Genomic DNA, 12,451 nt, shown 5'->3' on the forward strand with positions numbered 1-12,451 from the left:
AGAAGTGCTGAAACCTACATTGGATCTGCACACACACCGCCCGATGGGGCCCTGAGGCCCGAAGACCGACAGGTGAGCTCTCCGATCTGGACGACGTGAGGATTCCCCCCTCCCCCGGACTGCGCAGCGACCCCCGAGGCCCGGTGCATGCGTCGGAGACCCAAATTGAGTGTACCCCCCTGGGACAGACGACGCAGGTGGACCAGGGCTGCCAGCTCTTCGCAGCAAAGGAGCCAAGACCCCGGACCCCCGAACCTCGAAGCCCGACACAGATTACGGAACCGGCTCCCTCTCCTCCGCTGCCCCAGCCTAGTCACCACCATGGCCAACGCGGGACGCAAAGGAAACCGTACCATAACAGACCTGCTCCACAAAAACGCTGCGAAGACGGAGAAAGCCTCGGCGCAGTCGCCCCCAAGACACCGGTTGCCGCCTCGAGCACGGACGACGACTCTGCACCCATCACGAAGGCCTTCCTGGCCTCCCTCTTCAACACCCTGAGAGATGACTTTCATACCTTAAAGCAAGAGCTTGCTGGGGATCAGAAGGAACTACGCAGGGACGTGGATGGCTTGGGAGAGCGTGTGGCAGCGGTGGAGGAGGCAGATCAGATCCGCAGCATGGAAGTGGAACGGCTTCAACAGGAAATTATACGCCTACAGGACCACCAAGTGGATCTCCAGGCCCATTCGGAGGATCTTGAGAACCGGTCCCGGCGGAACAACATCAGGGTCCGAGGAGTTCCATCGAAATCGGAAGGGAACAGCCTCACAACGTACCTGCAGGACCTTTTCCGGGAGATCCATGGCGAACCCAGCGAATTTGAAATCAGAATTGACCGCGCTCACAGAGTTGGCCCAGTGCGCCAGACGCAAGCCCCCCCTCCGGATATACTGGCCTTTTTCCCGGACTTCCTTCTGAAAGAACGTATCTTGAGAGAGGCCCGAGTGCGAGAGCCGATCATCTTCCGAGGGGACCAGGAGGCCCTCTTTCAAGATCTCTCTGCCATCACCTTGCAAAAAAGACGCTCCTTCAAGGTGGCAACTGACTTCCTGAGAGACAAAGGCGTGCCCTACACCTGGGGCCACTCGTTCCGTCTCATCTTCAAGTGGAAGGGATCACTACACCAGCTTCGTTCCCTCCAGGACACCTGTGCCGTGCTAGACATTGACCCACCGGAGGACGCGGCCACAAGTGGGACCCCCCAGCACGGATCTACGGACGGAGCAAGCCAGCGGTCCAGGGACAGCTGTCAGACAGTGCGGAGGCGACGTTCCCCTAAATCCTTCCAGAGGCCGGACCCTCTCCTGGCCGCCCAGGAACGAGAAGCGGCGGTGCAGGAAGTGGCAGACAATACTACCGCTAAACAGTGAAGTGCCAGACACAGGGGCTTGCCCTCATTAGCCTCCCTCATCGGAGGGGAGGGGTCGGGGAGCCGAAGAGTCGGCCGCCACCATGCCCTCACTTTCTATGACAATCTACGGACCTGGACTCTGTCCCGATAGGCCCGAGACTTTGGGAGTTGTTTTGAGGGGTAGTTCAGAGGGGGTTGCGGGGAGGGGATGGGAGTTGGAGAGGGAGAGGGTTGGGGGGAGAAAGTTGGGGAAGTTGGGATCAGGGGCGGGTGGGGAGAGGGAAACCAGGACCCTCCCGGTGTGGTACATTAGAGTCAGGACGGGCCGACACGGGGAGCTGGCAAACCCCTTGCAGACTGAGGACGCTGCGCGACCCACACAACTCCCATGCATGGCTAGCTCTGCGCTGAAGATTCTCACCTTGAATGTAAAAATCTTTAATTTCACTCTGTGGCGCTGCGTGATGCATTTCAGCTACATTAGCCTTCCTCAGACGCCTTACGCCACCGGATTGTACCTTATCCCTCCTCAAACAGTTCGTAGGCCCTCCCATAAGTAGGGGAGCAGCTGACCCTGTTAACTCATGGCAGCTGTGCTCCAGTATGGGACCACAGTTACCAGTATGCATTAGGAAAATATCATCTTAACAGGGTAAGTGATGCGCTTCAAATGCGCGCTTGAAATGCCTTGTGAGGGGGGGCTATGTAGTGGCGGTTGCCGTCCGTATTTTGCGTGTGAAAGATTTCCTCAGGCCCCCAACGCCCAAGCCACAATCACAGTTCAGGCCGGGCCGTGGCGAGCAACTACAGTGAGCACTCCCCCCGTGAAGTCACAGGCTGCCTCCTGACAGCAGCCGCTTGCATGGCCTATTTTCGTGGCGGTCTCGGGGTAATCAATTCCTTGATTGAAGCAGAGTTCATTGCCAGCTAAAACCCGAGACTCTTTGCTGGACGGGTCCTTGAAACGTGCTCCTGGCTGGCACGTAAATAAGAAAAGAAAGACCACTTTGATGAAAGTAGACCAAGGACACTTGGAGAATCCGTCAGAAATCTTTAATTTCACTCTGTGGCGCTGCGTGATGCATTTCAGCTACATTAGCCTTCCTCAGATGCCTTACGCCACCGGATTGTACCTCCGCCCTCCTCAAACAGTTTGTAGGCCCTCCCATAAGTAGGGGAGCAGCTGACCCTGTTAACTCATGGCAGCTGTGCTCCAGTATGGGACCACAGTTACCAGCATGCAGCAGGAAAATATCATCGTAACAGGGTAAGTGATGCGCTTCAAATGCGCGCTTTAAATGCCTTGTGAGGGGGGGCCATGTAGTGGCGGGTGCCGTCCGTATTCTGCGTGTGAAAGATTTCCTCAGGCCCCCAACGCCCAAGCCACAATCACAGTTCAGGCCGGGCCGTGGAGAGCAACTACAGTGAGCACTCCCCCCCTAGTGAAGTCACAGGCTGCCTCCTGACAGCAGCCGCTTGCATGGCCTGTTTTTGTGGCGGTCTCGGGGTAATCAATTCCTTGATTGAAGCAGAGTTCGTTGCCAGCTAAAACCCAACACTCTTTGCTGGACGGGTTCTTGAAACGTGCTCCTGGCAGGCACGTAAATATGAAAAGAAAGACCACTTTGATGAAAGTAGACCAAGGACACTTGGGGAATCCGTCAGAAATCTTTAATTTCACTCTGTGGCGCTACGTGATGCATTTCAGCTACATTAGCCTTCCTCAGATGCCTTACGCCACCGGATTGTACCTTCTCCCTCCTCAAACAGTTCATAGTCCCTCCTATAAGTAGGGGAGCAGCTGACCCTGTTAACTCATGGCAGCTGTGCTCCAGTATGGGACCACAGTTACCAGTATGCAGCAGGAAAATATCATCGTAACAGGGTAAGTGATGCGCTTCAAATGCGCGCTTGAAATGCCTTGTGAGGGGGGGCCATGTAGTGGCGGGTGCCGTCCGTATTTTGCGTGTGAAAGATTTCCTCAGGCCCCCAACGCCCAAGCCACAATCACAGTTCAGGCCGGGCCGTGGAGAGCAACTACAGTGAGCACTCCCCGCCCGTGAAGTCACAGGCTGCCTCCTGACAGCAGCTGCTTGCATGGCATGTTTTCGTGGCGGTCTCGGGGTAATCAATTCCTTGATTGAAGCATAGTTCGTTGGCAGCTAAAACCCGAGACTCTTTGCTGGACGGGTCCTTGAAACGTGCTCCTGGCAGGCACGTAAATATGAAAAGAAAGACCACTTTGATGAAAGTAGACCAAGGACACTTGGGGAATCCGTCAGAAATCTTTAATTTCACTCTGTGGCGCTGCCTGATGCATTTCAGCTACATTAGCCTTCCTCAGACGCCTTACGCCACCGGATTGTACCTTCTCCCTCCTCAAACAGTTCGTAGGCCCTCCCATAAGTAGGGTAGCAGCTGACCCTGTTAACTCATGGCAGCTGTGCTCCAGTATGGGACCACAGTTACCAGCATGCAGCAGGAAAATATCATCGTAACAGGGTAAGTGATGCGCTTCAAATGCGTGCTTGAAATGCCTTGTGAGGGGGGCCATGTAGTGGCAGGTGCCGTCCGTATTATGCGTGTGAAAGATTTCCTCAGGCCCCCAACGCCCAAGCCACAATCACAGTTCAGGCCGGGCCGTGGAGAGCAACTACAGTGAGCACTCCTCCCCCCGTGAAGTCACAGGCTGGCTCCTGACAGCAGCCGCTTGCATGGCCTGATTTCGGTGGGGTCTCGGGGTAATCAATTCCTTGATTGAAGCAGAGTTCGTTGCCAGCTAAAACCCGAGACTCTTTGCTGGACGGGTCCTTGAAACGTGCTCCTGGCAGGCACGTAAATATGAAAAGAAAGACCACTTTGATGAAAGTAGACCAAGGACACTTGGGGAATCCGTCAGAAATCTTTAATTTCACTCTGTGGCGCTGCGTGATGCATTTCAGCTACATTAGCCTTCCTCAGATGCCTTACGCCACCGGATTGTACCTTCTCCCTCCTCAAACAGTTCGTAGGCTCTCCCATAAGTAGGTGAGCAGCTGACCCTGTTAACTCATGGCAGCTGTGCTCCAGTATGGGAACACAGTTACGAGCATGCAGCAGGAAAATATCATCGTAACAGGGTAAGTGATGCGCTTCAAATGCACGCTTCAAATGCGCGCTTCAAATGCGCGCTTCAAATGCCTTGTGAGGGGGGCCACGTAGTGGCGGGTGCCGTCCGTATTTTGCATGTGAAAGTTTTCCTCAGGCCCCCAACGCCCAAGCCACAATCACAGTTCAGGCCGGGCCGTGGAGAGCAACTACAGTGAGCACTCCCCGCCCGTGAAGTCACAGGCTGCCTCCTGACAGCAGCTGCTTGCATGGCATGTTTTCGTGGCGGTCTCGGGGTAATCAATTCCTTGATTGAAGCAGAGTTCGTTGGCAGCTAAAACCCAACACTCTTTGCTGGACGGGTCCTTGAAACGTGCTCCTGGCAGGCACGTAAATATGAAAAGAAAGACCACTTTGATGAAAGTAGACCAAGGACACTTGGGGAATCCGTCAGAAATCTTTAATATCACTCTGTGGCGCTGCCTGATGCATTTCAGCTACATTAGCCTTCCTCAGACGCCTTACGCCACCGGATTGTACCTTCTCCCTCCTCAAACAGTTCGTAGGCCCTCCCATAAGTAGGGTAGCAGCTGACCCTGTTAACTCATGGCAGCTGTGCTCCAGTATGGGACCACAGTTACCAGCATGCAGCAGGAAAATATCATCGTAACAGGGTAAGTGATGCGCTTCAAATGCGTGCTTGAAATGCCTTGTGAGGGGGGCCATGTAGTGGCGGGTGCCGTCCGTATTATGCGTGTGAAAGATTTCCTCAGGCCCCCAACGCCCAAGCCACAATCACAGTTCAGGCCGGGCCGTGGAGAGCAACTACAGTGAGCACTCCTCCCCCCGTGAAGTCACAGGCTGCCTCCTGACAGCAGCCGCTTGCATGGCCTGATTTCGGTGGGGTCTCGGGGTAATCAATTCCTTGATTGAAGCAGAGTTCGTTGCCAGCTAAAACCCGAGACTCTTTGCTGGACGGGTCCTTGAAACGTGCTCCTGGCAGGCACGTAAATATGAAAAGAAAGACCACTTTGATGAAAGTAGACCAAGGACACTTGGGGAATCCGTCAGAAATCTTTAATTTCACTCTGTGGCGCTGCGTGATGCATTTCAGCTACATTAGCCTTCCTCAGATGCCTTACGCCACCGGATTGTACCTTCTCCCTCCTCAAACAGTTCGTAGGCCCTCCCATAAGTAGGGGAGCAGCTGACCCTGTTAACTCATGGCAGCTGTGCTCCAGTATGGGAACACAGTTACGAGCATGCAGCAGGAAAATATCATCGTAACAGGGTAAGTGATGCGCTTCAAATGCGCGCTTCAAATGCGCGCTTCAAATGCGCGCTTTAAATGCGCGCTTCAAATGCCTTGTGAGGGGGGCCACGTAGTGGCGGGTGCCGTCCGTATTTTGCATGTGAAAGATTTCCTCAGGCCCCCAACGCCCAAGCCACAATCACAGTTCAGGCCGGGCCGTGGAGAGCAACTACAGTGAGCACTCCCCGCCCGTGAAGTCACAGGCTGCCTCCTGACAGCAGCTGCTTGCATGGCCTGTTTTCGTGGCGGTCTCGGGGTAATCAATTCCTTGATTGAAGCAGAGTTCGTTGCCAGCTAAAACCCGAGACTCTTTGCTGGACGGGTCCTTGAAACGTGCTCCTGGCAGGCACGTAAATATGAAAAGAAAGACCACTTTGATGAAAGTAGACCAAGGACACTTGGGGAATCCGTCAGAAATCTTTAATTTCACTCTGTGGTGCTGCCTGATGCATTTCAGCTACATTAGCCTTCCTCAGACGCCTTACGCCACCGGATTGTACCTTCTCCCTCCTCAAACAGTTCGTAGGCCCTCCCATAAGTAGGGTAGCAGCTGACCCTGTTAACTCATGGCAGCTGTGCTCCAGTATGGGACCACAGTTACCAGCATGCAGCAGGAAAATATCATCGTAACAGGGTAAGTGATGCGCTTCAAATGCGTGCTTGAAATGCCTTGTGAGGGGGGGCCATGTAGTGGCGGGTGCCGTCCGTATTATGCGTGTGAAAGATTTCCTCAGGCCCCCAACGCCCAAGCCACAATCACAGTTCAGGCCGGGCTGTGGAGAGCAACTACAGTGAGCACTCCTCCCCCGTGAAGTCACAGGCTGCCTCCTGACAGCAGCCGCTTGCATGGCCTGATTTTGGTGGGGTCTCGGGGTAAGCAATTCCTTGATTGAAGCATAGTTCGTTGCCAGCTAAAACCCGAGACTCTTTGCTGGACGGGTCCTTGAAACGTGCTCCTGGCAGGAACGTAAGTATGAAAAGAAAGACCACTTTGATGAAAGTAGACCAAGGACACTTGGGGAATCTGTCAGAAATCTTTAATTTCACTCTGTGGCGCTGCGTGATGCATTTCAGCTACATTAGCCTTCCTCAGACGCCTTAAGCCACCGGATTGTACCTTCTCCCTCCTCAAACAGTTCGTAGGCCCTCCCATAAGTAGGGGAGCAGCTGACCCTGTTAACTCATGGCAGCTGTGCTCCAGTATGGGAACACAGTTACGAGCATGCAGCAGGAAAATATCATCGTAACAGGGTAAGTGATGCGCTTCAAATGTGCGCTTCAAATGCCTTGTGAGGGGGGCCATGTAGTGGCGGGTGCCGTCCGTATTTTGGGTGTGAAAGATTTCCTCAGGCCCCCAACGCCCAAGCCACAATCACAGTTCAGGCCGGGCCGTGGAGAGCAACTACAGTGAGCACTCCCCCCGTGAAGTCACAGGCTGCCTCCTGACAGCAGCTGCTTGCATGGCATGTTTTCGTGGCGGTCTCGGGGTAATCAATTCCTTGATTGAAGCAGAGTTCGTTGCCAGCTAAAACCCGAGACTCTTTGCTGGACGGGTCCTTGAAACGTGCTCCTGGCAGGCACGTAAATATGAAAAGAAAGAACACTTTGATGAAAGTAGACCACGGACACTTGGGGCATCCGTCAGAAATCTTTAATTTCACTCTGTGGCGCTGCGTGATGCATTTCAGCTACATTAGCATCCTCAGACGCCTTACGCCACCGGATTGTACCTTCTCCCTCCTCAAACAGTTCGTAGGCCCTCCCATAAGTAGGGGAGCAGCTGACCCTGTTAACTCATGGCAGCTGTGCTCCAGTATGGGACCACAGTTACCAGCATGCAGCAGGAAAATATCATCGTAACAGGGTAAGTGATGCGCTTCAAATGCGTGCTTGAAATGCCTTTTGAGGGGGGGCCATGTAGTGGCGGGTGCCCTCCGTATTTTGCGTGTGAAAGATTTCCTCAGGCCCCCAACGCCCAAGCCACAATCACAGTTCAGGCCGGGCCGTGGAGAGCAACTACAGTGAGCACTCCCCGCCCGTGAAGTCACAGGCTGCCTCCTGACAGCAGCTGCTTGCATGGCATGTTTTCGTGGCGGTCTCGGGGTAATCAATTCCTTGATTGAAGCAGAGTTCGTTGGCAGCTAAAACCCGAGACTCTTTGCTGGACGGGTCCTTGAAACGTGCTCCTGGCAGGCACGTAAATATGAAAAGAAAGACCACTTTGATGAAAGTAGACCAAGGACACTTGGGGAATCCGTCAGAAATCTTTAATTTCACTCTGTGGCGCTGCCTGATGCATTTCAGCTACATTAGCCTTCCTCAGACGCCTTACGCCACCGGATTGTACCTTCTCCCTCCTCAAACAGTTCGTAGGCCCTCCCATAAGTAGGGTAGCAGCTGACCCTGTTAACTCATGGCAGCTGTGCTCCAGTATGGGACCACAGTTACCAGCATGCAGCAGGAAAATATCATCGTAACAGGGTAAGTGATGCGCTTCAAATGCGTGCTTGAAATGCCTTGTGAGGGGGGCCATGTAGTGGCGGGTGCCGTCCGTATTATGCGTGTGAAAGATTTCCTCAGGCCCCCAACGCCCAAGCCACAATCACAGTTCAGGCCGGGCCGTGGAGAGCAACTACAGTGAGCACTCCTCCCCCCGTGAAGTCACAGGCTGCCTCCTGATAGCAGCCGCTTGCATGGCCTGATTTCGGTGGGGTCTCGGGGTAATCAATTCCTTGATTGAAGCAGAGTTCGTTGCCAGCTAAAACCCGAGACTCTTTGCTGGACGGGTCCTTGAAACGTGCTCCTGGCAGGCACGTAAATATGAAAAGAAAGACCACTTTGATGAAAGTAGACCAAGGACACTTGGGGAATCCGTCAGAAATCTTTAATTTCACTCTGTGGCGCTGCGTGATGCATTTCAGCTACATTACCCTTCCTCAGATGCCTTACGCCACCGGATTGTACCTTCTCCCTCCTCAAACAGTTCGTAGGCCCTCCCATAAGTAGGGGAGCAGCTGACCCTGTTAACTCATGGCAGCTGTGCTCCAGTATGGGAACACAGTTACGAGCATGCAGCAGGAAAATATCATCGTAACAGGGTAAGTGATGCGCTTCAAATGCGCGCTTCAAATGCGCGCTTCAAATGCCTTGTGAGGGGGGCCATGTAGTGGCGGGTGCCGTCCGTATTTTGCATGTGAAAGATTTCCTCAGGTCCCCAACGCCCAAGCCACAATCACAGTTCAGGCCGGGCCGTGGAGAGCAACTACAGTGAGCACTCCCCGCCCGTGAAGTCACAGGCTGCCTCCTGACAGCAGCTGCTTGCATGGCCTGTTTTCGTGGCGGTCTCGGGGTAATCAATTCCTTGATTGAAGCAGAGTTCGTTGCCAGCTAAAACCCGAGACTCTTTGCTGGACGGGTCCTTGAAACGTGCTCCTGGCAGGCACGTAAATATGAAAAGAAAGACCACTTTGATGAAAGTAGACCAAGGACACTTGGGGAATCCGTCAGAAATCTTCAATTTCACTCTGTGGTGCTGCCTGATGCATTTCAGCTACATTAGCCTTCCTCAGACGCCTTACGCCACCGGATTGTACCTTCTCCCTCCTCAAACAGTTCGTAGGCCCTCCCATAAGTAGGGTAGCAGCTGACCCTGTTAACTCATGGCAGCTGTGCTCCAGTATGGGACCACAGTTACCAGCATGCAGCAGGAAAATATCATCGTAACAGGGTAAGTGATGCACTTCAAATGCGTGCTTGAAATGCCTTGTGAGGGGGGGCCATGTAGTGGCGGGTGCCGTCCGTATTATGCGTGTGAAAGATTTCCTCAGGCCCCCAACGCCCAAGCCACAATCACAGTTCAGGCCGGGCCGTGGAGAGCAACTACAGTGAGCACTCCTCCCCCTGTGAAGTCACAGGCTGCCTCCTGACAGCAGCCGCTTGCATGGCCTGATTTTGGTGGGGTCTCGGGGTAATCAATTCCTTGATTGAAGCATAGTTCGTTGCCAGCTAAAACCCGAGACTCTTTGCTGGACGGGTTTTTGAAACGTGCTCCTGGCAGGCACGTAAATATGAAAAGAAGGACCACTTTGATGAAAGTAGACCAAGGACACTTGGGGAATCCATCAGAAATCTTTAATTTCACTCTGTGGCGCTGCGTGATGCATTTCAGCTACATTAGCCTTCCTCAGACGCCTTACGCCACCGGATTGTACCTTCTCCCTCCTCAAACAGTTCGTAGGCCCTCCCATAAGTAGGGGAGCAGCTGACCCTGTTAACTCATGGCAGCTGTGCTCCAGTATGGGAACACAGTTACAAGCATGCAGCAGGAAAATATCATCGTAACAGGGTAAGTGATGCGCTTCAAATGCGTGCTTCAAATGCCTTGTGAGGGAGGCCATGTAGTGGTGGGTGCCGTCCGTATTTTGCGTGTGAAAGATTTCCTCAGGCCCCCAACGCCCAAGCCACAATCACAGTTCAGGCCGGGCCGTGGAGAGCAACTACAGTGAGCACTCCCCCCCCCGCGAAGTCACAAGCTGCCTCCTGACAGCAGCCGCTTGCATGGCCTATTTTCGTGGCGGTCTCGGGGTAATCAATTCCTTGATTGAAGCAGAGTTCGTTGCCAGCTAAAACCCGAGACTCTTTGCTGGACGGGTCCTTGAAACGTGCTCCTGGCAGGCACGTAAATATGAAAAGAAAGACCACTTTGATGAAAGTAGACCAAGGACACTTGGGGAATCCGTCAGAAATCTTCAATTTCACTCTGTGGTGCTGCCTGATGCATTTCAGCTACATTAGCCTTCCTCAGACGCCTTACGCCACCGGATTGTACCTTCTCCCTCCTCAAACAGTTCGTAGGCCCTCCCATAAGTAGGGTAGCAGCTGACCCTGTTAACTCATGGCAGCTGTGCTCCAGTATGGGACCACAGTTACCAGCATGCAGCAGGAAAATATCATCGTAACAGGGTAAGTGATGCGCTTCAAATGCGTGCTTAAAATGCCTTGTGAGGGGGGCCATGTAGTGGCGGGTGCCGTCCGTATTATGCGTGTGAAAGATTTCCTCAGGCCCCCAACGCCCAAGCCACAATCACAGTTCAGGCCGGGCCGTGGAGAGCAACTACAGTGAGCACTCCTCCCCCCGTGAAGTCACAGGCTGCCTCCTGATAGCAGCCGCTTGCATGGCCTGATTTCGGTGGGGTCTCGGGGTAATCAATTCCTTGATTGAAGCAGAGTTCGTTGCCAGCTAAAACCCGAGACTCTTTGCTGGACGGGTCCTTGAAACGTGCTCCTGGCAGGCACGTAAATATGAAAAGAAAGACCACTTTGATGAAAGTAGACCAAGGACACTTGGGGAATCCGTCAGAAATCTTTAATTTCACTCTGTGGCGCTGCGTGATGCATTTCAGCTACATTACCCTTCCTCAGATGCCTTACGCCACCGGATTGTACCTTCTCCCTCCTCAAACAGTTCGTAGGCCCTCCCATAAGTAGGGGAGCAGCTGACCCTGTTAACTCATGGCAGCTGTGCTCCAGTATGGGAACACAGTTACGAGCATGCAGCAGGAAAATATCATCGTAACAGGGTAAGTGATGCGCTTCAAATGCGCGCTTCAAATGCGCGCTTCAAATGCCTTGTGAGGGGGGCCATGTAGTGGCGGGTGCCGTCCGTATTTTGCATGTGAAAGATTTCCTCAGGTCCCCAACGCCCAAGCCACAATCACAGTTCAGGCCGGGCCGTGGAGAGCAACTACAGTGAGCACTCCCCGCCCGTGAAGTCACAGGCTGCCTCCTGACAGCAGCTGCTTGCATGGCCTGTTTTCGTGGCGGTCTCGGGGTAATCAATTCCTTGATTGAAGCAGAGTTCGTTGCCAGCTAAAACCCGAGACTCTTTGCTGGACGGGTCCTTGAAACGTGCTCCTGGCAGGCACGTAAATATGAAAAGAAAGACCACTTTGATGAAAGTAGACCAAGGACACTTGGGGAATCCGTCAGAAATCTTCAATTTCACTCTGTGGTGCTGCCTGATGCATTTCAGCTACATTAGCCTTCCTCAGACGCCTTACGCCACCGGATTGTACCTTCTCCCTCCTCAAACAGTTCGTAGGCCCTCCCATAAGTAGGGTAGCAGCTGACCCTGTTAACTCATGGCAGCTGTGCTCCAGTATGGGACCACAGTTACCAGCATGCAGCAGGAAAATATCATCGTAACAGGGTAAGTGATGCACTTCAAATGCGTGCTTGAAATGCCTTGTGAGGGGGGGCCATGTAGTGGCGGGTGCCGTCCGTATTATGCGTGTGAAAGATTTCCTCAGGCCCCCAACGCCCAAGCCACAATCACAGTTCAGGCCGGGCCGTGGAGAGCAACTACAGTGAGCACTCCTCCCCCTGTGAAGTCACAGGCTGCCTCCTGACAGCAGCCGCTTGCATGGCCTGATTTTGGTGGGGTCTCGGGGTAATCAATTCCTTGATTGAAGCATAGTTCGTTGCCAGCTAAAACCCGAGACTCTTTGCTGGACGGGTTTTTGAAACGTGCTCCTGGCAGGCACGTAAATATGAAAAGAAGGACCACTTTGATGAAAGTAGACCAAGGACACTTGGGGAATCCATCAGAAATCTTTAATTTCACTCTGTGGCGCTGCGTGATGCATTTCAGCTACATTAGCCTTCCTCAGACGCCTTACGCCACCGGATTGTACCTTCTC

The sequence above is a fragment of the Lissotriton vulgaris genome, chromosome 9 (genome assembly GCF_964263255.1).
Source record: "Lissotriton vulgaris chromosome 9, aLisVul1.2, whole genome shotgun sequence".
In the NCBI taxonomy this organism is placed as follows: domain Eukaryota; kingdom Metazoa; phylum Chordata; class Amphibia; order Caudata; family Salamandridae; genus Lissotriton; species Lissotriton vulgaris.